Genomic DNA, 26,869 nt, shown 5'->3' with positions numbered 1-26,869 from the left:
AATCATACTTTTTAAGTCAGCTCTTACTCATGATTTTTTTCCCCAAAATGATTTCTTTGAACTTGATCCCTCAGTATCTCTATGCTTAAATGTTTTCATTTATGATTGGTGGTATGACAGTAATTCTCTACTATAGTCCTTCTCTCCAACCACTGCTTGTGTCTTTTCTCTGAGATTGCTTTCCATTTTCTCTGTCCAAATTTTATATGAATACAGTTGTATGCTTGTTGTCCCTCCCCATTAGAATGTACATGCCTTGAAATCAAGAACAGTGTCTTTTTCTTTCTTATAATCCTCGGTCTTAGTGCCTGGCACATAGCATGTGATTAATAAATGATAGTTGATATTTCATACAGGCACTCATATAATCCTGGGCTCTTGAAAGCTGGGCCAGTGGCCTACTAAACTGGAAAGGCTTTGAGAAAAGCATTTGATGAAAGACTTTGTTATCATAGGGACAGACCTAGCTTAGTGGAAAGAGATACTATTCACCAGAGTCCTGGTCATCAAGTGAAATTTTTTAACCAGAGAAAGATTTCTAATCTTGAAAAAGACAAGCTTTCTAAAACATGAAAAAAGGTATGAAGTATCTATACTGATGATGTCATAGTATATCACAATTAGAATGTGAGTTCCTTGATAGCATGGATTATTTCTTTCTTCCATTTGTATTTCTTGTGCTTGGCATCTAATCAATGTTTCCTAGATGTATCATTCCTTTATTCATTCACTTTTTGAGAAAAAAAAATTATAATACAGCAAATTTCTAACTACAGAACTAAATAGGAGCCTTAGTGGACTGAAGTTCTATATTTCATTTTAAAGGAAAAATATTCTTTCTCTTTCCACCCATTAAATTCAAACACACCTTTTTTAAACTCAGTACTAATGTCATATCCTCCCAGATTCCTCTGTTCATTTATTATCTTCTCCCTCAGAGTTCACAAGATCCTTGTTTTTTCCAATTCTCTAATGTACTTATTGTGCAATATAATTGCCTGTTTTTCTGCATCATCTTTATATCAATTTCTCAAATGTTCATGTTTTAACTTTTCTAGCACTCAGAGCAATGGACCTGGAAGTGCTTTATAAAAGTTGAATGAATAAACAGTTAGATGGATGTGGACAAAAGCCTTTTAAAAAGATTTTCATCCATAATGTTGTAATACAAAAGGGGTTTCTGCTTAAATCTCAGTTAACTAGGAAATCTAACTAAAATTCTCTAATCACTTCCTCTTCTTTAAAATAAGGTTTTACTATAGTCATCATTAACCCAGTTACTGAGAAGATTAGTTAGCTAACTATTTGCTGTGTACTCTAAGCTCTTTGGACAATAGGCTACATAATTTTAGAGTGGTTGAGGAGCAGGTAGGATGGATGGTTCTCTTCTAGTATCTAAGAAGCTGCTCTCCTAATGGTTGGACCGCTGAAGTTGTACTTTTTTCAGTTCTACCATATATTAGGAAGGACTGAGAAGCTAAAGCCTATCCAGGGAAGAGCACCAAGATGGTCAAGATCCAGAGGCCATGTCATTCAAAAATTAGATGAGCAAACTAGGTAGGTTTAACATGCAAAAGAGAAGGTTGAGAGATATGGGGAGGGAGACAATGTCTTCAAGTAACTAAAGAGCTGTCATTTGTAAAAGCCATGTTCTTGTTGGTATCAAAGGGTGATTTTAATCCACTGAACTGAAAAACTTGCTAACAATTAGGGCTGTCTAAATGTAGAATGAGATACTTTAAGAGATGGTGGTTTTCCAAATTGAAGAACTTCAAGTGGAAAATGCCTGTCCATTTCTAAGGATGTAATAATTCATGATGATGACGTTGATAATGATGAAAATGAATGTTTATATAGCATTTACATAATACAAAAGACTATATGTAATAATTATAGTCCTTAATATAATAATTATAGCTGAAATTTATAAAGCATATTAAAGTTTGAAAAGTACTTTCTACTTTTTGTCTCATTTTATGCTCATACAAACTCTGGGTGATAGGTGCTATTATTATCCTCATTTTACAGGTATGGAAACTGAGCCGGACAGAGAAAAAATGACTTAACTGGAATTACAAAGCTAGAAAGTGCTGAGGAGAAATCTGACCTCAAAGTCAACATTCTATCCACTATACCCACTAATTGTAGAGGAAATTCCTATTCAGTAACAGGATACATTAGAAGACCTCTGCAATTCCACAATTTAGCAAACTTTCATTCTGAATTCTCAGAAGTAACCAGGGAACTAGGTGTTGGGAATTGGCAGGGGAAAAAAAAATCTTTCTTTGGTTCACACTTTATATGTAGAGAAATGCTGAATCCTGGGGTATGGTAAACATAAGGAGCTGGGGAGGATCATGCTGGAACTGTTGTGGAACCAAGCATCTCCACCCATGCACCATGAAGAAAGAAAATCAATTTTTTCCCACACCTCTCATACTCTACCTAAAAGTGTAAATTATTTCAAAACAAAAATTAAGTTAAATTTGGCAGATCCAATGTCAAGCAGCAACCTCTTCACATAGTATTCAAAATAACTGTATAAGAATTAACAAATGAAGAATTAACAGCATAGCCAAAGATTACTGTGAAAATGGGTTAATTTAAGATGTACCCAGGAGGTGTGGCCTGAAAGAGCATGCTGGACAGCACCTCCATCTGTCTTATCAAACTGTGATCTTGCTACTAAGGTTCCAGAGGAACCAAGATAGAAATAAAACTACAGTGTTTCAAAGAAGCTTGCCTTCCTTCCTTCCTTCCTTCCTTTCCTCCTTCCTTTTATAAATTTTGCTTCTTGTTCATACACAAAACTAAAACTGTCCTTTATATGTAAACACTGTCAATACAGTCTTTAGATTGGGAGACAGAAGGATAGTAAGGACAACTGAGTTTCAGGGGATGGGAAAAAACAGTTTACCAATTTTTCCCCTACTACCCCAATCACATCTTACTTAAAATCCTGTTAAAAATCTATAAATGTTGATTAATAGAATGGAAAACATCAACATTAGTAACAAGAACAAAAATATGAAGAAAGGAACCTTGAACAAGTGACTTATACTCTTTGAACCTCTTTCTAGTATCTAAGAAGCTGCTCTCCTAATGAGTAGACCACTTAAGTTGTACTTTCTCTTCTATAAAATGCAAAACTACCTAATTCAGGATTCTTATGAGAAACAAGAAAGATAGTGTATAGAAAAAAAAAAGGCAGAGTGTCACAACTTAGAAACACAGAGGGCTTTTACTCAAGTCTAGCCTCTCACAGATATTGGCTGTGTGACCCTAGGCAATCATTTAACCTCATTGTTCTAGGCAATTCTTTAAGACTCTTAAGTTGTAGAGAGTGTTCCAGCTTATACTGGTAGATAGAACTCTCTTCTGTTAATGAAATAACAAATACAATCCTAATCCTATACTTAAAAGGCTTTGCAAAATGTTATATAGTACATTCACTTTGTCTATTATATATATATATATATATATATATATATATATATATTCACATGGAGGAGATAGAATATAGGTAAGAAAACACATACATACCTACAAGCTTTCATAATTGTTAGTAATCACATGACAGTGGCAAGGTACTAAGGTGAGGATGGGCAGCCATAGGGGTTGGGTAGAGAACCTAGTTTAAAGCAACAACCAAACAGTATTGAGAGTTGCAATGGGGTGTCAGAAACTCAAGGGCAAGGAAGTGAAAATGCCATGTTTCTGGGAATTGTAAATAGGGCAGAAGCAAGAAATTCATGAGACTTTGTGCTGACCTTCCAAGGGGCTATTGTTTGTCCTTTGTTCTCAAAGAAGACCATGACATCAAGGATGTGATGCTATGACATGCAAGTCATCAAACTCACTTTCTCCTTCTCCCTCCCCCCAGCCATCTGAATCTATTGACCAGATATGAATGTGGATGACAGAAGATGACCCTGGATGCAGGAGAAGACCTTGACCTTTTTAAGTTAAGGATCTTAACAGGTCTCAGTTTAACTGAGGCAACACCAATTCAGGCATTTAGAGAGGTAAAATTAAGGTGAAGCAAAGAATCGTCTCTTTTGCAAAGGAAAAAGAAACTCAATCTGAGAGGGAAAGAGGATTTCTGGCCCAACAGAAACAGTTGCTATTTACATTTATTCATATCCAACTAAGACCCAAACAAAGACCAAATAGGGCTTGGTCTGTGACCTATTGTTGGCCAATTAAGGAGAGCCAGAGTGATTTGGGACTTCTAAAGTCAAAGATACCTAGCCAGCTTTTAGTGATCAAAATTCACATTCTTTTAGGCAGAGTACCTGCAGGTATGGGAAGAGGAAAGGAATGGAAGGGAGAGGAAAGGGGAAAAGAAAGGGGGAAGGAAAGAATAAGAAAAAATCTTTCCTTCCCTATTGAATATTTCTATTACTTACATGGGTTGTTTGTCCCCTGTTCTCAAAGAGGACCATGACAATTCTAAGGAACAAGGAAGTGAGGGGAAAGGAAAGGATGACAGCAGTAACTTCAGGTGCACCTCTAGACAAGAGGTATATAATTGATGACTGTGGGTCAGCTCCAGTCATAGCCATGCTAGGTCAGGCATAGCATATACCTGGCAGTATCAGATTAGGCCTTCACAGTGCATTTTTTTATCTGACCATAGAAACAACTTGAGGAAGCCTCATTATGGAGATCATACTGACACATTCAGTTGAAAAATGAATAAAATATAAGCCTTCCTAAGCAATGGAAACAAATATTGCCCAGAACCTTTGGTCTATAATACTTACAGAAGAATTATGGATGAGGCAGTTGACAAGTGAGAGAGATGTTGTTTTGTGCTGACTCTAAGTACAGAGTGAATGGGATTTTGCCTCAGATTGGGACATTCTGGGGCTGAGGTAGGAGATTTCTTTCAAAAGCAGTCTCTTCCTCTGGCTTCTATTTTCACTCTCCTCTGACCTCTGCTGCAACACAACAAAATAACTCAAGGTCCTGAAGCTGTCCTAGTCATTTAATCAATCACACAAGTGTTTATGAAGCACCTACTTTTATTATTAGTTTTTTAGGTTTTTGCAAGGCAGTGGGGTTAAGTGGCTTGCCCAAGGCCACACAGCTAGGTTATTATTAAGTTTCTGAGGTTGCATTTGAACTCAGGTACTCCTAATTCCAGGGCCAGTGCTCTACCCATTGTGTCACCTAGCTGCCCCTGAAGCACCTACTTTTAAAAGACCAGGTACTATGTAGGTGATCCAGACAAAAAGATGAAAATGTAACAGTGCTGGCCCTCAAGGATCTTACATTCTGCAATCCTTATACACATTTTTTTTAATGTAGACAGTAGAGTAGAGATAAATTAATCTTATAGGGAAAGGTATTTTGATTCACCTTCCCCTCCAATCCTCTCAGCCTTTACAAGACAAAAGGCAGACTTTCTTTTCTCTCATCCAAAAAACACAATCACCGCAGCTGAATTTTCTTATTGTCTTCGTGTCATCCACTTCCCATTTTCCTCCCCTCAATTTTGTATGGGTTTTTGTCTCTCTGTATATCTGTGTTTTGTCCCAGGTAAAACAAGCTGCAGCATTGACAGGGAGGATTCAGGTGTTTTCCTGGCAATAGCTGCTGGTAATATCTTTTTCTCCTTTTTCCTTGGCCTGCCATTGGGGCTGGTGCCCTGAGCTGGAATTAACAGACTCCATAGACAGTCCTGAGAATAACCTTGAGGATCATTTTTCAGTGGAACACATGTTTTGTGCTATTTATCACCAGAAGCCAGGATGGTTTTCAGTGAACTAATTCTAACATGCTGGTCCCTTATAACACCTAGCTTCACTCTCCTCTCTAGTTGATTGGAAGTTTTCATTTGCATTCCTTTCACATTGCCTTATTCATGTTTTGATTTTTATTCCAAGGCTTAAAAATTTATTACAAAATACAAAAGTGTCTGAATATGCAAAGTCAAAATTAATTGCATCTAAACATTAAGGATTCCTCCCCCCATAACTGCATGAACCCAAAACAAAAACAAAGTCACATATTACCTTTGTGGCCTTAAGCAAATCACTTAACCCCATAGTGTCTCAGTTTTCTTATTTGTAATATAAATGGGTTGGCTTAATTGAGCCTCAAGGTTCCTTCTAGCTTTAATTTCTCTGATTCTGCAGAAAGTAACACAATTGTGACTGAGGCTATGACAGCCATTGCTTGCTTTTTATAATTTAGACATTTTATAATTACATAAATATAGTTTTATTTTTTCACATTTTTGCTAATAGATGATACAAATAACTTTTATACTTTAGTAGCATTTCAATACCATTCTTTTCTTTTAGTTTTTTTTATAAGGCAACAAGGTTAAGTGACTTGTCCAAGATCACACAGCTAGGTAAGCATCTGAGGCCCCGATTTTAAACTCAGGTCCTCCTAACTCCAGGTCTGATTCTCTATCCAGTATGCCACCTAACTGTCCCAATACTATTTTTAAAACATATAAATGACTGAAGACATCCATTGAGGATAACTTTTCATGACTTAAAAGAGAGATAAGTAGATCTTAGAATTTTGGGATCCCAGGAGTGAATCATTGACTTCCTTCAGAACAGGCCAGAGAGAGACCTTGAATACATTCAAGCTGGGATTTCAAGTTCCAAAAATCACTTGAAAGAATCTCTATGACTTTGAAAGCAAAAACACTCAAAAATTGGGGTGAATGAGATAATGATGGGTAGGAGAAAGAATGGATTGAGGATGGGAGAAAGAAGAAAGAGCAAACCACTCAGGTATCTTGAGTCTCCCTGAGTTCCCCATTCTTCTCTATAGTGGGATTTTGAGCCTTTCTATAGTAAAAGATAGAAAGGTAGTTCATCTGATTACTTTTAGCATTTTAAAGGACTGAATTAGAATCATTTCGTTGCTAATGAGGTCAATTGTAGAACAGTACTCTGTCTTCATTGGAACAGGTTTCCGGTGGTAATCTAAATAAAGAAAGCTGAAAACAAAGGAGACTGAGGGGAAAGTAACAAGAACATGGTGATAAAAGAATTAATGGATAATAAGCAGGTCAAGATAAACTGAAACCAAAATATTTTGTTGTTTTCAGGCAAACTTGATGCTTTCTGGGTCCATTTGGGATTTTATTGGCAAAGATACCACAGTTGTTTACCATTTCCTTCTCTAGATCATTTTACAAATAAGAAGACTGAGGCCAACAGTGTTAAGATTTACCCAGTTCATACAACTAGAAAGTGTCTGAGGTCAAATTTGAACCCAGGTCCTTATGACTTTACCAGCACTCTATCCACTGCTGCCCCATGGAATAACAAATAACAAAAATAACAGAAGTCATCCTGTTAGCCATTCCTAGTGACCTTCTCTTCCTGTCTCCTACCTCACCAATACTTCAGAGACTTTGAGGTATAACCATTGCATGCTCCCTTTCCCCTGTGGTCATATCCCAGGCAACCTTCCATTTTGCTCATCCCCTGCTCTTTTACACACTGCCTCCAGCTCAAAAAAGTCCTTGTTAGGGATCTGGTTGAACAATTACTTCTCTGAGGCATATTTGGAAATTGGGCTTTTGTGTATATTCTAAAGACCTCATTTTGGACTAAGTGAAAAAGAGGAATTCTTCGATGTGACAGTTCAACAACCAAAGGATGACATAAAGACTGTGATAATTAGCACTAATAAACCCAATAGAGAATGTCTTTTTAAGGTCAAGTATTTTTTTTAAATGCTTTCTTCGAAAATCCAGGAAATACATAAATTACCAGGAATAGCAATTGCATTTGGAAACTATATTTGTCCTTTTGTGAGTGATGCCTTCAAAAATCTGCCAGGTTGACAAACTGTTAAAAATGGTCCCTCACCAATTACTATCTCTGTAACAGGGATGCAGAACAACGGCACTTCCAGTTTAAAAAGCTATGAGAACGACAGAAAGCAAGAATTGCCAAATAACAGATCAGTAATGAGCTGTTAGGAAAAAGAAAATCCATGCTGAGACACAGTAGGAGACATTTTCAGTATAGAATAAAAGAAATTAGGAACTTATTTCCCCCAGAGTAAAAATTTGATTTCAACTTTATGTAACCCAAGCTATTCAAAATCTGAGCAAGTTCTTCCAGTCATTGGTGGTATACCTGATTGCTTACTCAGGTTCTTGAAGGGGAGACTACCTGAATCTATACGGAAAGCTGTGAGTTTGAGAGAACCAAGATATTTATTAAAGCATAAAAAGTGAGCCAGTAGAGTGTTGGTTACTGTATTTCCACAAGTATAAGATGCACCTTAATTTTGGGGCCCAAAATTTGAAAAAAATGTATTACATAAAGTTATTAAACTCAGATTTTATTCATCATAGAATTCATACAACTCCTCATCACTGTCTCTCATCCATTAGCTTGTCCTCATCTGTGTTTGATGATGTATCACTGTCTTAGGGAGAGGCTCTGACTGCTCTCCTGTCTGTGCTCTTCTCTGGGGTTGACCACAAGCTCTACCTGGGCAAGTCTGGTGCATGGACACATGGTTAGTTCATTCTGTTTCATGAACTTCATGAACTTGAATCACCAATTGTATCCTCCTTTGAAATCAGTCTCTTTTTTTTTAGCTTTTTTTGCAAGGCAATGGGGTTAAGTGGCTTGACCAAGGTCACACAGTTAGGCAATTATTAAGTGTCTGAAGCCAGATTTGAACTCAGGCACTCCTGGCTCCAGGGCCGGTGCTCTATCCACTGCGCCACCTAGCTGCCCCTATCAGTCACTTTTCATCAGCAATTCTTCCTCCTGTTGAACCATCTTTGTGGACACAGGAATTCCAATGGACCTTTGCTCTTCAATCCATCTCTCCAGTTCCCTCTCAAACCCAGGCCATTTGACTGACTTGCCTCTCATGGCCTTCTTCTGCTGGGGCATTTTCAGTTGGGTTTCTTCTTCCTGTATTCAGTTGGAGGAGGACAGTACTGATGTTCAGCAGCATGATTTCCATTCACTTTTTGGATCACTTTTAACTTGAATTTAGCACTAGACAAAAATATTTTTTGAGCCATTTCTGGGCCAAATATGGCAAAACATCACCTAATATGCCAGTAACAAATGTGAAACAATGAGTGCAAAGACAACAATTGCAAAAAATCAGGAAATGTAAATGAAAAAATCTATAAGCACTGTATAAGATGCTCCTAGTTTTTGGACCCCCAATTTTTCAAAAAGTGGTGCATCTTATACATGGGGAAATATGGTAAATCATTGAATTTAATAAACCATGAATTTAAGCTAACATTTTCTCCCTCAGAGAAATAGTAGAGGGTAATGGACAAAGAATAAGTCACAGGGGTCATTGTGATACAAAGAACATTGATGAATTCTAGATGTGTGAGTCAGAAAGACCACATTCAAGTCCATCCTCTAAAATACTATGGCTATTTACCCTTGGTAAATAATTTGAACTTAGATCTCTCTCTCTCTCAGGCAACAAAACCCCTCCCCACCAAAAATTTGTTTATATGGAGTATATGCAAGGATATATTAGTCAATGTTTCACAACTAGCTTTCCAGGGGGGAAAAATGAAATCTTCATTGATAACATTTTGTCCACCAATTACTTAGGCCTTGAGAATTAACAAACAATAATACAGTCCCTGCTATATAAGCCTTTTCTGATTTCTGAGATGTAACTGTTCACATTGAAAATTTAGCAGAAAACTTTTATGAACTATTTCCAACACACCCCAATAATGTCTTTTGATATTTACCATATTAAAAATATTATCATTTTCATCATATTGCTATCATTATCAATATTATATATTATTATTGTTGCTATGAAAATAGCTTTGATTTTTGACAGTTCCCAAAAGGATATCAGAGATCCCCAAGGGTCCTAAAATCACAATATTTTGAGAATTAAGGCCCTTTACAAACAAAATCATAACTGCTGGAAAAAAGAAAAAACGTTTCTCAAGTATTTGGACTTTTCCAGGTAGACTTATTCCTCCCCTTAAACAGAATAGAAAGAAGACTTGGGTTCAGATGCTGGTTCAGTTACTTACCACCCATTAGATCTTGGTCAAGTCACTTCCTACCTCTAGGCCTTAGTTTTATAAAATGAAGGGGGAAGGGTAGGGGCAAGGGACTAGATGACCCAGATTAGGGGTTCTCAATGTTTTTTGTTACTTGTTACTTTGTCCATTACAAGAATGTTCAAAGTAATTTAATGTACTGTTCATAATATTCTTCAGTTATTTACTGCTTAAGGAGCCATTAATAATTTTTAGCATGTAACCCTTGAACCAGCATCAAAAGACCACAAATCCAAGGTTGCAAACCAAATCTGATCTTAAACCAATGGGAACTACTGATCTGGATGATCTTTAGTGTTACTTTTTAAATTTGTTTTTGCAAGGCAATGGGGTTAAGTGGCTTGCCCAAGGTTACACAGGTAGGAAATTATTAAGTGTCTGAGGATGAATTTGAACTCAGATCCTCCTGACTCCAAGGTCAATGCATTATCCATTATACCACCTAACTGCCCCAGTGTTAGTTTTTGAGAGAAACTAATAGTTATTTGTAAAACCCAAATCTAGTTGTATGAATACCTAATATTTTCCCATCCCATAGTTATTGTCCTGTCCTGGGTAGTCTCAGCCTCACAGCATTGCAATTTACTTTTATGACCCTTTCTTCTATAAGTTGTAAAACTATATTAATTGTTTTAAAGTCCTTTAAAGATATTTGAATATTTTCTACTAAAACAGAAAAACTACGAAAACTTCTCTTAATTGCCTCCAAAAATATTGAGGACTGTGTTTATACAATTTATTTGTTATAAAGTCACACACATGGGTAGGTTCAGCTAACACAATAAAAATGACAATTCTACCTAAATTAAATTACTTATTCAATGCCATACCAAACTACCAAAAATATTTCCAAAAAACTAGAAAACATAATTACAAAATTCATCTGAGGAAACAAAAGATTAAGAGTATCAAGGGAATTAATGAAAAAAGAATGCAAAAGAAGGTGGCCTAGCCATAGTAGCCATTCTAAAACTATATTCTAAAATGGCAGTCATCAAAACACTTTATCACCAGCTAAGAAAAAGAGTAGTAGACTAGTGGAACAGATTAGGTACAAAGAAACAGCAGTAAATGACTACTCATGTCTTGTTTGATAAACCCTAAGATTTCAATTTCTGGGCTAAGAACTCACTATTTGACAAAAACTGGTGGAAAAACAGGAAGCCAGTATGACAAAAACTAAGCAGGAAACCCACATCTCATACCCTATACCAAGATAAGATTGGAATGGATACAGGATAAAGAGTGATACCATAAGCCAATTAGGAGAACAAGAAATAGTTTTATCTATTAGATCTATGGTGATCTATGGTCAAACAAGAGATAGAGAACATTATAAAATGCAACACTGATAATTTTGATTACATCAAATTAAAAAGGTTTTGCATAAATAATACTAATGCAACCAAGATTAGAAGAAACACAGAAAGCTGGGAGATAATTTTTAGCTAGTGCTTCTGATAAAGACTTGATTTCTAAATATAGAGAACTAAGTCAAATTTATAAGAATATAAGTCATTCCCCAATTGAAAATGGTAAAAGTTGATGAAAAGGCAGTTTTGAAATGAAAAAATCAAATCTATTTGTGGTCATATAAAAATGATTGAAATTATCATTGATCAGAGAAACAATTCTGAGGTTCAATCTCATACCTATCAGATTGGTAAAACAATGAAAAAAGGAAAATTATCAATGTTAGAGGGGAGGTGTGGGAAGACTGGGACACTACTGAACTGTTGGTGGAGTTGTGACCTGATCCATCACTCTGAACTCGGGTCTTCCTGACTCCTGGGACAGTGGTCTATCCACTGTGCCACCTAGCTGCCCTCATGATCTAAACATTCTGGAGAACAATTTGGAACTATGCCAAAAGGGCAATTAAATTGTACATATTCTTTGATCCAGCAATGCCACAACTAGGTCTGTATACTAAAGAAATCATTAAAAAAAAAAAGGAGTAAATGACACATATACAAAAATATTTGTAGCAGCTCTTTTTGTAGTGGCAAAGAATTGGAAATTCTCCATCATTTAGAAAAAGGTAACTGAATTATGGTATATGAAAATAATAGAAAAATATTTTTCTGTAAGAAGTCATTATTCTAGCCTCAGAAAAGCCAGAAAAAAATTTACACAAACTGATGTTGGGTGAAGGGAGGAACCAGGAGAATACTATTTACATTAACAGCAACATTGTGTGATGATCAATTATGATGGACTTAGCTCCTTTCAGTAGTTCAGTGATCAAGGACAATTCTAAAAGACTTGTAATAGAAAATTCCATCCACATCAAGAGGAAAAACTATGTAGTCTAATGCAGACTCTAAAACTTGTTTTGTGTTTTTTCTTTCTCATGGTTTTTTCCCTTTACTCTTCATTCATTTATTTATTTATTCTTATTTTGTAAAATAATGTTTTTTATACATTTTATACATTACTAAAATATTCTTGTTTAAGAGTAAACATAATTACCCCTCCCCCCAAAAAATATAGACCCGCATGAGTGATAAAGTAAAGGGGAGAGAAAAAAATTAAAATAAAAAAATAATAATTGTAGGCATGACCAGGTGGTACAATGGACGGAGCACCGGCCCTGGAGCCAGGAGCACCTGAGCCCAAATATGACCCCAAACACCCAACAATCACCCAGCTGTGTGACCCCATGCAAGCCACCTTAACCCCATTGCTCTGCAAAAAATAAACAAAAAAAAAGACCCAAAATAAAATAAAATAGTAATAATAATAGCAGGGGTGGCCAGGTGGTGGACAGAGTACTGGCCCCTAAGCCAGGAGCACCTGGGGCCAAGTCTGGCCTCAGACACCCAACAATCACCCAACTCTGTGGCCCCAGGCAGGCCACCCAGCCACATTTGCCCTGAAACCCCCCACCCCAAATAAAATAATAAATAAATAAATAATAATAATAATAATAATTGTTCTTCAGTCTGTGTTCCAACACCACCAGCTCTGTTGTGAGTGGATCACATTCTTTATGATAAGTCCATCGCAAAAGTTACTTCCATATTTTTCCACTGTTGCCATTACTGATCGTAACTCCCTCCATTTGTACTTCTCCACTAACATGTACAATATTTTCTCTCTCTTTTCATTCTGTCTCTGCTGTAGGGTAGCTGAGTGGTGCAGCAGACAGATCCCTGGCCCTGGGACCAAGAGGTCCCAAGCCCACACACCATCCCTTAGGCCCTGTGGTCCCAGAGAGGCCATCCAATTCCAGCCCCATGCAAGAAGTAAAAAAGAAAATGTGTTATATCTGACCACTCTTCCCCCATGGCCTATCCTCTCCTCCATCATTCACATCCGCCCTTCCCCCTGTCCCCTTTCTCTCCTTCTTACTCCAGATGCCTATACCCCATTGAGTATATATGCTGTTTCCTCTCCTAGCCACCTCTGATGAGAGCGAAGATTCCCTCATTCTTCCTTGCCTTCCCCCCTTCCATATCATTGCAATAGCTCATTGTAATAAAGAAAAATCTTATTATATGAAATATCTTAGCCTATTCCTCCTCTCCTTTTTCTTTCTCCCATTACATTTCCCTTTTATCTATTGACTCCGTTTTTACACCACAATATAGCTTCAAATTCAGCTTTTTCCTGTGCTTCATCTATAAAAGCTCCTTCTACCTGCTCTATTAAACGAGAAGGTTCATATGAGTATTATCAGTATCATTTTTCTATGCAGGAATACATGTAGTTCATCATCATTAAGTCCCTCATATTTTCCCCTTCTCCTCCACTCTCTATGCTTTACCTGAGTCCTGTATTTGAAGATCAAACCTTCTGTTCAGCTCTGGCCATTCTAACAGGAACATTTGAAATTCCCCAGTTCATTGAAAGTCCATCTTTTTCCCTGGAAGAGGATGTTCAGTTTTGCTAGGTAGTTGATTCTGCATTACATTCTAAGCTCTTTTGACTTCTGGAATATTATATTCCATGCTCTATGAGCTTTTAATCTAGTTGCTGCCAAGTCCTGCGTGATCCTGACTACAGCTCCACAATATTTAAATTGTGTCCTTCTGGCTGCTTGTAATATTTTCTCTTTGACTTGGGAGTTCTAGAACTTGGCTATAATATTCCTAGGAGATGTTTTTTTGGATCTTTCTTGGGTATATCAGTGGGTTCTCTCAATTTCTATTTTGCCCTCTGCTTCTAGGATATCAGGGCAATTTTCCTATAGTTATTCTTTGAGAATGATGTCAAGGCTCTTTTCCTGATCATGACTTTCAGGTATTTCAATAATTTTTAAATTACCTTTCCTAAATCTGTTTTCCATATCAGTTGTTTTTTCAATGAGATGTTTCACATTTTCTTCTAATTTTTTATTCTTTTGGTTTTGAAGAATTGTGTCCTGATTTCTCGTAAAATCAGCAGCCTCCTTCAGTTCCATTCTTAGTCTGAAGGATTTGTTTTCTTCAGAGGGCTTTCTTATCTCTTTTTCCATCTGGCCAATTCTGCTTTTTAAAGCATTCTTCCCCTCAATAACTTTTTGAACTGTTTTATCCATTTGACCTATGCTGGTTTTTAAGATGTTATTTTCTTCAGCATCTTTTTGGATCTCCTTGATTAAGTTGCTGACTTCATTTTCATGTTTTTCCTGCATCTCTCTCATTTCTTTTCCCAATTTTTCTTCTATCTCCCTCACTTGATTTTCAAAGTCTTTTTTGAGCTCTGTCATAGCCTGAGCCCAATTTATGTTTTTCTTAGAATCTTTAGATGCAGGAGCTTGTACTTCCTCATCTTCAGATTGAGTGTTTTGATCCTTCTTGGGATCACAGGCAAACTATTTCTCAACGGTGTTCCTCTTTTTTCTCTGCTTACTCATTTCTCCAGCCTGAGCCTGGTTTTGGGGTGTTTCCTGAGCTTTTGATTATTATCAGGACACCCCCCCCACAAGGATCTCAGTGTGGGAGGCTCTGTCTTCCCTCCTGGTGTGTGAATGTCCATAAGTGCACCCCATGGGGCTGAGGTGGGGTGGTCCTTGCTGTTCTATGGGGGGCCTAGATTGAGATCAGGATCTGAATGTGGTCAGAACCCCAGAGTCCTGTTCCAGGGACAGAGGACAGAGCTTGGAAGTCTCTCTCCACTCCCCTCCCTAGGTTCAGCACTCATGCCCTGGGGGCTCCTGCTTATGGGCTCTGCTTGCTTTGGGTTCCTGGATCTGGGCTGCCAGGGCCAAGCTGCTTGTTGTGTGCCCTGAGGTCTGGGCTTCATGTGCTCACTCTGGCAGAGGTACCCCCGCTGATCCCCCAAGATGTGCCTGATGATCCCTGGGGTGTAAGTCAAGAAACTGCCCTCGCTGCTGAGAGTCATGGCTCCCAGTGCCTTGGGGCTGCCTCCAGGAGGCTGAAGTTCCTTCACTCTGGTGGGCCGCCTCTCCAACCCCGTGGAGCCAAGCCTTTCCACTCTTTCCCAGGTTACCTTGGGTTGAAGAACTGCCTCATTGGATCCCTCTGTGGGTTCTGTCTCTCAAAAAAATTTATTTAGAGTCCTTAGCTTATAAGTTTTAAATGAGAGCACCTAAGATACGATCCTCTCCTGTTGCCATCTTGGCTCCGCTCCTGGTAAATTGGATTTTCTTTTCCTTCACTCTTATTCTTCTTTCACAACATGACCAATAAGGAAATGTGCTAAATATGATTTTATATGTACAACCTACATCAGATCATTACTCACTGTCATGGGGAAGGGGGGAGGAAAGAGAGGAGTTGAAAAATGTGGAAATAAAAATATTACAAAAAAGACAAATATTGAAAACTATCTTTGCATATAATTTGAAAAAATGAAAATAATATTAAAAAACAATGACACTCAGAAAGAGACATCTATTCCATATAAGTGTATGTCATACACACACACATAAATGTATGTATATAATACCTTGTATGTAATCTCATTTGATCTTCTCAATAAGTTCTTCTATAGATATTACAATTGTTGCTATTCCCATTTTATAAAAATAAAACTGAGGTAAGTGGGTCACCAATAGTATCAAACTAATAAAAGAGAGAGCCAGGATTTAAATAGTCCTTTTCAATCTCCAAACCCTGTCTTCTTTTATTATAAAACAATGTCCTTATATTGGAAACCAAGGATTGCTTCTATGAATTTCATCTTAGATGAAAAAGACAGAGTTGTAAAGTGCCTTTTATTAGTTTGTGGAAAGGCATATTGAAACCATTATAATAGCTCTGAAGGAGTTGTCTGACTGTGGATTTGGTTCCAGGAAGATATCTAGGATCAGCTAAAATTGGAGAAACAGCTTTGAAAAGGTAATGGCAGAATTCCTCTGTGGATTCTTTACTTGATGGGGGATCTATGACACTTTTCTTGACAATGGGATGATAGATTCAAGATGTAGGATATACTTTGGCACATGGCCAATAGGAAAATTAATTTTGCTTGATTCTGCATTTTTGATGTAAGGCTTTTTTTCTTCTTTTGCTTTTCTTTTTGCTTTTTTAATTGGTGATGGGGGTTGGAGGATAAGAAAATAAATGTCTATTATTTTTTTGAAAAAGATTCTGTGGTTTTTCTCCCTAGGGATAGATAGTAGATGTCTCCTGGCTGATGAGCTCCTAGCTTAAAAAGAACAAAATGTCAGTAAATAAGCTTTCCAATATATAAAACATACTACAGAACTGACAATTACAGGATACAAGTCTTACAATAATCAAAAAAGCAAAAATGAGGCTGTATTTTATGGCCCAGGATTTGGTCGATGTCACTGACATCTGCATCATTAATTGTACAGACAGATTGATCTTTGATTAGTTATTAGTTTCCTTGATTAGAGGAAGAAGTCAAAAGGATCTGAGTTCAGAGTTGGCCCTCGAAACTTACTAACTGTGTGACCTTGCCTTGCATCCAGTTATCCTGATCCATATCTGGCCACTGGACCTAGATGAGAGGAGGAGATCTGGAGCAGAAAGTGAGAATTAGCACAGAATCCCCTCACTTAAATCTAAGTCATGTACTTGTCATGGTATCACCCCTGAAGGCATGATCTTCTTAAAGAATAAACAAACATCAGTTTCTCTTCCTACATTGACCAAAGCAATGGGCAGAAGGGCAGAGAAGAAAATTTCAACTTAATATAAAGAAAACCTTTCTAGAATTACAGCTGTCCTAAAATGGAATAGAAAGTAGCACAGTAATCATTCCAGGGGATCTTCAAGAACTAACTACTTCAAAGGCTAACATAGACATAGACATATAAGACATATCTATATAATCCCTGTTAATTTATGGCTTGTCTAGATGAGTGTTTAAATATTTTCCAATTCTGAAATTCGATGACTCTAAGAAGAGATCTTAACATTTATTTAATACCCATGAAAGGGGTTTAGAGTTGACAGAGAGATAGAAAGACTTGCAAGATCAGATGTTTACCTGAAGGAAAAAAAATACTTAAACTTATTTTATGTACCTTTGTCTTGAGAAAAAAAAAAGAGAATGTCAGTCATATAGATATTTACATTATAGTTTAGAGGAGAATGAGAAAACTGAAGAACATTTAAGCTCAAAGGTAAATCTGAGGGCTCTTGCTCTCTGAAGCAAGTCTCTGAAGGAATTAAGCTCAGAGTGTCTTGTTTGTTGTCTATCTATAGGTGTCTGTCTCTATCTTTCCATCTCTCCCTCTCTCTTCTTTATTTCTCTCTCTCTAATAGGAGAGTTTCTTCTCCCATTAAGATCATTCCTGTAGCTAAGAAATGGAGTGGTGGACCAGTGGAATAGACTAGGTGTAAAAGCAGGAGAAGATTATAGTAATCTGCTGTTTGATAAACCCAAAGAATCCAGCCATTGGGATAAAAATTCCCTCTTTGATAAAAACTGCTGGGATAATTGGAAGTTAGTATGGAAGAAAAAAACAATACTATAAGAAAATTAGAATATCAAGGACTAGTTTACTTGTCAGATCTATGGAAAGGGGAGCAGTTTATGACTAAGGAAGAGTTGGAGAACATCACCAAAAACCAATTAGATGATTTCAATTACATTAAATTAAAAAGCTTTGGCACAGATAAAACCACTGTAAGCAAGATCAAAAGAAATGTAGTAAATTGGGAAACAATCTTTACAACTAATGATTCTGACAAAGGACTCATTTCTAAAATATATAGAGAACTGAGTCATATTTTTAAAACAAAAAGCCATTCCTCAATTGACAAATGGTCAAAGGATATGCAAAGGCAATTTACAGATGAGAAGATCAAAGCAATTCATAGCCATATGAAAAAATACTCTAAATCATTAATTATTAGAGAAATGCAAATTAAAGCTTCTCTGAGGTACCAGCTCACACCTCTCAGATTGGCCAATATGACCAGGAAGGATAATGATCATTGTTGGAAGGGTTGTGGGAAATCTGGGACACTATTACACTGTTGGTGAAGCTGTGAACTCATCCAACCCTTCTGGAGAGCTATTTGGAACTATGCCCAAAGGGTAACAAAAATGTGCATACCCTTTGACTCAGCAATACCACTACTGGGTCTATACCCTGAAGAGATGAGGAAAAAAGGTAAAAACATTACTTGTACAAAAATATTTATAGCAGCCCTGTTTGTGGTGGCAAGGAATTGGAAATCCAGTAAATGTCCTTCAATTGGGGAATGGCTTAGCAAACTGTGGTATATGTATGTCATGGAAACACTATTGTTCTATTAGAAACCAGGAGGGATGGGATTTCAGGGAAGCCTGGAGGGATTTGCATGAACTGATGCTGAGTAAGATGAGCAGAACCAGAAAAACATTGTACATCCTAACAGCAACATGGGAGTGATGTTCAAGCTTGAAGGACTTGCTTATCCCATCAGTGCAACAATCAGGAACAATTTGGGGCTGTCTGCAAAGGAGAGTGCCATCTGTATCCAGATAAGGAGCTGTGGAGTTCAAGGACTATCCCATGCAATTTAGAAAAACACAGATATCTTATTGTCTGATCTCTAAGGATATGATTTCTCTCTCATCACACCCAATTTGGATCAAGGTACAACATGGAAACAAAGTAAAGACTGACAGATTGCTTTCCATGGGGGGCGGGGAAGTAAGATGGGGGGGGATTGTAAAACTCAAATAATATCTTTAACAAAAATCAATTTTAAAAAAGATCATTCCTGTAGATTTCAGAAGAAATATGTTTACTTATCTGATATATATACCTTGCTACCAACTTCCACATCTGTTCCCTCCTCTCCATTTGTATGTGTGAAACTCATTTGATAACCTCTTAAGAACCTCAATTGTTAGCCTCAGTTAAAACATATTGAAAGAATTAGATTAAATGAAAACTAAGTTCCCTTCTATCTCTAAATCCTATAATTCTATAAACTCTCATGGTTCTTACTTTGGGGTAAGGGAAAGGGAATGTAAAAATTACTAAAAATAAAAAATGGATATTAATTACCTTGAGGAAAGTTTTAAAGACAAATATGAGAACAAATTTTCACCAATAATTGTAAATTGGTATGTTACTCAAAATAGCAATTTTAGACATGGTGTGAACCTCAGAGGTTATTGTCATGTTAGGATCATGCATGAACAAAAATTTCCTCTGTAACATATCCAACAAATGGTTTGTGAATCTTTGAATATCTCAATCGAAAGTGTACCAGTATTTATTTATTGAAAGAAACCAATGTTTATTTTCCATCAGCATTTTTCCAACACTATTAGAGCATCTGGGTAAAACTTAGGACCACTCTGTGGTAGTTCCTACCCATTCAGTGACCTGAGCAGTAGGAGCTTCAGACCAGTCCTCAGTAGCTGGCTGAGCACTCCAGTCTTCGGTAGGGAACTGCTGAATGAGCACAGATGACACCTGGATGCCCTCAGACCAATCAGCCACCTCTGGATGAGCATCAGTGTATTCTGGGGTAGGTGCCGTCCATTCACCCTGAAATTCCTCCTTTGTCACTGCCTTCTCAACTTTGGCCTGCTCTTCCTTTTCAATTTCCTCTGGATCTCTGTAGAAGTAAAGATCAGGCATGACCTCCCACAGGTGTTCACGGGAGATGGTACCATGCATCCGCAGGACTTCTCAGGCCAGCATCCACCACATCAGACCCACTGAGTGAGCTCCCTTGTTGTTACATGGAATGTCAATGTCCACATAGTGAAGTGGGGAGTCTGTGTTGCACAGTGCAATAGTTGGAAGGTTAACATAGGATGCTTCAGTCAAAGGCTGATGATCTGCACGAGGATCAGTGACTACCAAGAGGCGAGGCTTCCTGAAAGCTGCCTGGATCTGGTTAGTGAAGGTGCCCAGGGTGAAGCATCTAGCAATAGGTGTGGTGCCAGTGACAGCAGCAAATTTCAGAACAGCTCTCTGGCCAGTGTTCCTGGATGAGATGACACTAACATCAGCTGGATTTTCAATGGCAGCAATGGAGGGAGCTGCCAGCAGAAACTTTTCCCAAGTTCTCTTCAAATTAATGATATAGATGCCATCACTCTTCCTTTTGTAGATATACTGTTCCATCTGGAAGTCCAAATTGGTGCCACCCAAATAGGTCCCTGCAGTGAGGAATTTGAGGACATCCTCCTCCATCTGTAAGACACCTAGGGCTCTGGACATTGTGAAAGTTTCTCTTTAAAGTTACTACAGAAACCATGAACAATGCCTTATGGATCCCTCTTCTGGGCAGTGTGGAAAGGCTACCCACTGCTTTCTAAGGAAGCCTGTTTCACTTTTCCAAATTAGGAATTTTTTCTTATATCAAATCTAAATTGGCATCTTTGTGACCTCCATACACTGCTCTTATAAGGTCAAATAGAACAATATACCTTCATATTCTTGCAGACAGCTATCTTTTATCCCTTAAATTTTATCTTCTTCACAGTAAATATATCCATTCTTCAATTCATCATTATGAGGCATTATCTTGAGACCATTCACAATAGTAGTTGTTCTTATTTGAAAAACTTTCTGGTATAATCTATATCCTTCCTAAAATGTAGCATCTAGAAATGAATATGATACACCAGTTGGAATCTAACTAGTACAAAATATAGCAAAACTCTCATTTTCTATCTTGAATATTTTGCATGCTTTAATATAGTAAACAAAATCATATTAATCTTTAAGATTGCTATATCTTGTGATATAGCAATATATAGTGCTATATTCTATTGATCATAATGAATTTATAATCTATGAAAAGTCTAAATCTTATTTTCAGATGAATACTGAAAGTATCTTATTCTTATAAAATTTACTTTTTGAACCCAATAAATGACTTTACATTTATCCCCAGTTAATTTCATCAAATTGCATTCAACCTAAAGCTCTAGTCTGTAAAAACACCTTTTTTTGGATTCTGATATTCATCTTGAAATTTGACTGGTTCTATTTAGGCTTTTATCCAAGTCAATGGATTGAGCTCATATCCCTAAGGTTAAAACCAAACCATTAAAAATATTCTTTCCATTAGGCAATTTGATCTCTCAACCCACTTAATATCTAACCCACATCTCCATTCTACTCATAAGAAAAACACGTGAGACTTTGGTAAGCACTTAGTTAAAATTTTGGCAAGCTAAATCTATAGCATTCCCCCTACTTAACCAGTTTAAGAGTTATTGTAGCAAAAAGAAAAATGTTTAAGTCTGGTCTGATTCATATTTGAACCATGGAAGAAGTTTGAGATCAATACTTTTACTGTCCCTTTTAATAATGCATTCTAGAATTTTGTCAGAAATCAACGACAAACTCACTGACCCATAATATGCAGACTTCATTCTCTTTTTGTGAAAATCCATGATTTTTCCAAAATAACTGACCATGGCTTAACCATCACACCTGCCAATTCTTTTAGTACTGGAAGAAGCAATTCATTTGAGACTGGTGACAAATTCATTCAGGATAACGAAGAATTCTCATACTAGCTTCAAATTTAACTTAGATTTTAACCATTTTTGGTTTTTGTCCTCCAAAAATGAAAGGGAAAAGGAAAGGTATATATTAAAAAAAACAAAAAAAGAAAAACAACTTTGAAATTGTGCCTGGAATCCTGCTCCAAAAATCTTTCTTTTTGTCAAAATAAGAGTTGAGTAGATCCTTGTCTCTATCATGGCTTATCATTATCTCATTCATCTTAAGCAGTGGTCCTATACCTTATTTTGTGCTCCCCCCGCCCAATATAACTAAAAAAGGCAAATAGCCTTTAACCTTTCTTGACAACCCCAGTTTATTCTAGGTTTAAGCATGCCTGGGGATTTTTTTTTTGAGGATTATTTTAGGGGCTTACATTCATTGTTTGCTATCCATCCTTATTTCCATATTCTAGGCATGGTTTTTAAAATTTAGATTGGTTGTTGAATTCCCTAAACATCCACTATATCTGTGATTTTTATGATTCTGCAAATGTGCTGCTGTGCACTACCATTTGGCTCAGAGAAATTCATTAAATTAAATCCCTTGTATGCTTTCTATAAGATTTAAAGAATTCAATTAATATCAAAACACTTCAAACAAAACTTTAAAATATCACAGAACATTTTAAAATAAAATATCCTTAGAAAACTTGTATTATCTACTCCTAGCTGAAATATTTTATATTATATTAAAATTTACTTTTTTAATTAACAGCAAGATAACCTCTCTAACATCCTAGATAGAAAAAATATCTCTAAAGAACCCTGGGAGAAGGGGCCACATAAGATGGCAAAAACCAAATGCAATTCAACTTTTAATAAGAATCAATCTATGTGTTTAAAAACATATAGCACATTGGCACTTCAGGAGAATATATTCTACAGGTCTTAGAATTTGCTATTTTTAATATTTAGAAAACTATAAAAGGATGACTTCTTTATAATTCTATGTATTTTATTTTATGAATTTAATCATTATTCTGAAGGGGGCAAAATATGCTTCACCAGACTGCTTAAGAGGTTATAAGAAAAAGTTAAAACCTTCTGGCACAAGAAAATCCTATGGTACTTAGTCAGCTAGATGACATAGTGAATAGAAGGAAGGAATTAGTAGATCTGAGTTCAAATGTTGTCTCAGAGTGTAGCTGCTGTGTGATACTAATCACTTAACTTCTCTCACTCTCAGTTTTTTCATCTGTAAATGGGAATTATAATATCTATTTCACAGAGTTGTTGTGAGGACTAAATAAGACAATATATGTAAAGTGCTCTATAAAGGAACTGATTCCAATAAGACTTAGAGCCATTTCCCTGTATAATTGGGAAAAGTATATGAACAGGCAGCTTTCAAAGAAAGAAATACAAGCTATCAAAACAATATGAAAATGTACTTTAAATCACTAATAATTACTGATATGCAAATTAAAACAAGCCATTAGACTGGCAATGATGACTAAAAAAGAAAAAATGACAAATACTAGAGGGCTGAAGGGAAATAAGCACTTTAGTATACCTTTTGTAAATCTGAGAGCTGATCCAGTCATTTTTTTTTAGGTTTTTGCAAGGCAAATGGGGTTAAGTGGCTTGCCCAAGGCCACACAGCTAGGTAATTATTAAGTGTCTGAGATCGGATTTGAACCCAGGTACTCCTGACTCCAAGGTCAGTGCTTTATCGACTGTGCCACCTAGCCACCCCATGATCCAGTCATTCTGAAAAGCAACTTTGATAAAAAAAAAAATTACTAAACTTTGCACACTTTTTGATCCATCAATATCACTACTAGACCTATACCACAAAGAGATCAAAGAAAGAAGAAAAGGACCTATATGTGCAAAATATAAATAGTATCTCTTAGCCCCAAATTGAAACCTAAGGGCAGGGAAGGGAATGGGGTGGGAAGCATTCTCATATTAGAAAATAACTAAACAAATTATGTTATATGAATATAAAAGAATATTGTGCCATAAGAAATAACAAAATGGATGATTTCAGAGTTAATTGAGAACTCTAGAAACTGGTGTAGAGCAAAACTAGAACAATTGATATAATGATTACAAAAATATAAAAGAAAACGACTTTGAAAGACACTGAGCAATGAAATAATAAACTACCGAATCCAAAAGACTGAACATGAAACCACACACTTCCTGCCAGAGAGGTGATGACCTTAAAATGCCGAAAGTGACATTTGTTTCTAGGTATGCCCATTGTGGGAATTTGTTTTTTTAGTCATATGTGTTTGTAAGGAGGACCTTTTAAAAACTTAATCAATTGGATAGAAGTAGAAATCATGAATTACGAAGCTGATAAAAAATGCTAACTGCTATCTGTTATTGTTGATTTAAAAGGAAAAGAACAAGCAAAAGGCAAGAGAGCAAGGAAATATGTGCACTCCTGTTCTCCCTCTCTCTCTCTCTTCCCCCTCTACTGTTCCTCAGTAAGGTAGGGAAATTGGATAGGTTGAGAACGGGCTGAACCCCTGAGATGCTGAACTGATCCAGTCAAAACTGAACAAAACTTAAGGTTAATAAACTAGTGAGTAGAAGGGTCTGCACAGAGAGTTGCTTAATGAATTCATGTTAATTGATAGATTGAAGCTAGTCTTGAGAGCTTAATTGCAGCAATTTATAGTGCTGGATCATAGCAAGATTCCAGGCACAATTTCAAAGTTTTTTTTGTTTGTTTGTTATACTTACCTTTCCTTTTCCCTTTCAAAATTCTTTCTTAATGTTCCTTAGAACATCTGGGCCTTTTTTTGTGGGTTCTACCCTCACAATTCAAATTCCCCAATTCCACCCATCTGCTTTCCCCTCAAAAATTTTTTCCCTTCCTTCCCTCGACCAAACTACAAATTCCTGAATCAAGATTATCTGATTAAAGTACTTCATAATATGCTATAAATGAGTTTTATTGTTTCCTAAGGCCAATGATATTTTTTTAATAAACCTGTTAATTTGTAGAGCTAATTTAATCACTAGACCACAAATTTAAATTTGGAAAATGCTCTAGGTCATCCATGAGTCTTCCTGTGTCACTTTTCTTTGTCTGGCCATTAGTACCTCTTCTTTGGTTAGACATCACCCTTCTCTCATTTGCCATAAAGTTAAGAGCATATTCTCATGTAGCATTTTTATAGTGATATGAAAATAACCCATAGTCTTAAAAACTTTACCTGCAGAGCAGGTCCTATTGAGCTGGAAAAGTTTCAGATTAATGATGTTTCAAAGGGCCAGTCTTGCTAAATTTTACTGACTCCTTAATGTTTGTCCTTCATTTTCGAAGAAGACCATGACATTAGGGAGGTGATGCCATGATAAGCATGTGAATTGGATTTGAGTGAGGGGGGTGCCTCCTCCAGAGCCTTCTGAATCTAGTGGCCAGATATGAATCAGGATGACTGGTGATGGTCCTGAATAAGAGGCAATCAGAGTTAAGTGATTTGCCCAAGGTCATACAGCTAGTAAGTGTCAAAGTTTGGATTTGAACCCCCAGCCTCCTGATTCCAAGACCAGTGCCCTATCCACTGTACCAATAGGTTTATTGAAGGTGAGTGACTTCTTAAGCCACAGCAACTCTGAAAGATTAACTATGAAGTCTTTGAGGAATCATAGTGTACACTGGTAGATAACCCACATATAGAAAATCACAGATCTGGTGGATATTGAAGCATTCTATAAATTCTGCAGCAGCTAGGTAGCCTCTAGAAGAATCAAGTATGAGGCCTGGAGTCAAGAAGATCTTAGTTCAAAGTCAGTCTCAGACAGTTATTAGCTGTTGACCCTGAACAAGTCACACAACCTCTGTCTTCTTCAATTTCCTCAATTGTAAAATGGAAATAATAGCACCATCTTCCCTTGATTGCTGTGAAAACCAAATGAGATAACTGTAAAGTACTTATCATTATCATTATTATCATTTCATCAGAAACATCTTGCAAGTTAGCAAAATTATTTCTGTGATACTGAGGAAGAAACTAGGGCTCCAAGAAATGAAATATAATAGGTTCCATAGGACCAGACTTCTGGCTCCAACTTATGTGTTCTTTTTACTCCCCCAGGAAGTCTATTTTTTTTCTGTCTTCTCCCCCCCTTCTCCTTTCAGATGAGTAAAATACATGCACTCAGTTTTTTAGTCATACCCTCTTCACTCCTCCCTTTTTTCCCATTTGCAAGAGGAGTCTAATGAAAAAGAAAGTCAATCATCACCTGCAGAAGAGAGTGACAGGTTGGCTGAGCATGCTGCAAAACATGAATCACCAATAGCCTATGTATATCAATTATGAATTAGTGGATGCAAAGGACCTCCTCTATGTGCCCTGCATATAAATGTCTTCGTTCTTCTCCATTTCCTCCATTGTCCAAGTAAGAAACCTTCTTCCGAGGCCAGATCTGGCTCACTAAGTTTACTGAATCACTTGCTATAACTTGATTCTTAACTTTTTTTCTTACAGAAAAGAAAATGAAAAGAACAGGAAACTGTGCAGGAGGTCAGAAGTATAGGAAGACAGTTTAGAAACAAAAAATTATTTCAGTGAAGAAAAAAATCCCTAATAAAGATTGAGTATGAAATCATGATTACTAATATCTATTTTAAGAAATACCATTCCTGGATATGACCTCTCTCAACAGGGTATTTTCAGGTCATTACAGAGAAATCTTTCTAGTGTCAGCTCAGTAGTTCTAGTTTTTTTTCCCCCAAGCCTAAAACTTAGACCAGGACTACTGACTACAAACAAGGAAGAACAATTACTATTTTCATTAAATAAGGGTCCTTTTATAATTTTTCATTGAGTCATTTCAGTAGTGTCTAACTCTTCATAATCCCATTTGGAGTTTTCTTGACAAAGATACTAGTGGTTTGCCATTTCCTTCTACTTTGACACTTATCTGCTCATATTTATACAAAGCTTTAAGGCT

At 36.7% G+C, this 26,869-nt stretch overlaps 1 protein-coding gene and 1 pseudogene across 1 annotated transcript in view; both read right to left on the bottom strand.

The window, feature by feature from the left end:
* The window catches only part of TMEM200A (transmembrane protein 200A), a 242,088-nt gene that overhangs the window by 20,619 nt on the left and 194,600 nt on the right, over positions 1–26,869 (bottom strand). The gene's annotated exons all lie outside the window — the stretch shown is intronic.
* Positions 19,770–20,654, bottom strand: LOC141489379 (small ribosomal subunit protein uS2 pseudogene; annotated as a pseudogene).

The sequence above is a fragment of the Macrotis lagotis genome, chromosome 5 (genome assembly GCF_037893015.1).
Source record: "Macrotis lagotis isolate mMagLag1 chromosome 5, bilby.v1.9.chrom.fasta, whole genome shotgun sequence".
Classification (NCBI taxonomy): Eukaryota; Metazoa; Chordata; class Mammalia; order Peramelemorphia; family Peramelidae; genus Macrotis; species Macrotis lagotis.
This window is presented reverse-complemented; position numbering and strand designations above follow the sequence as displayed.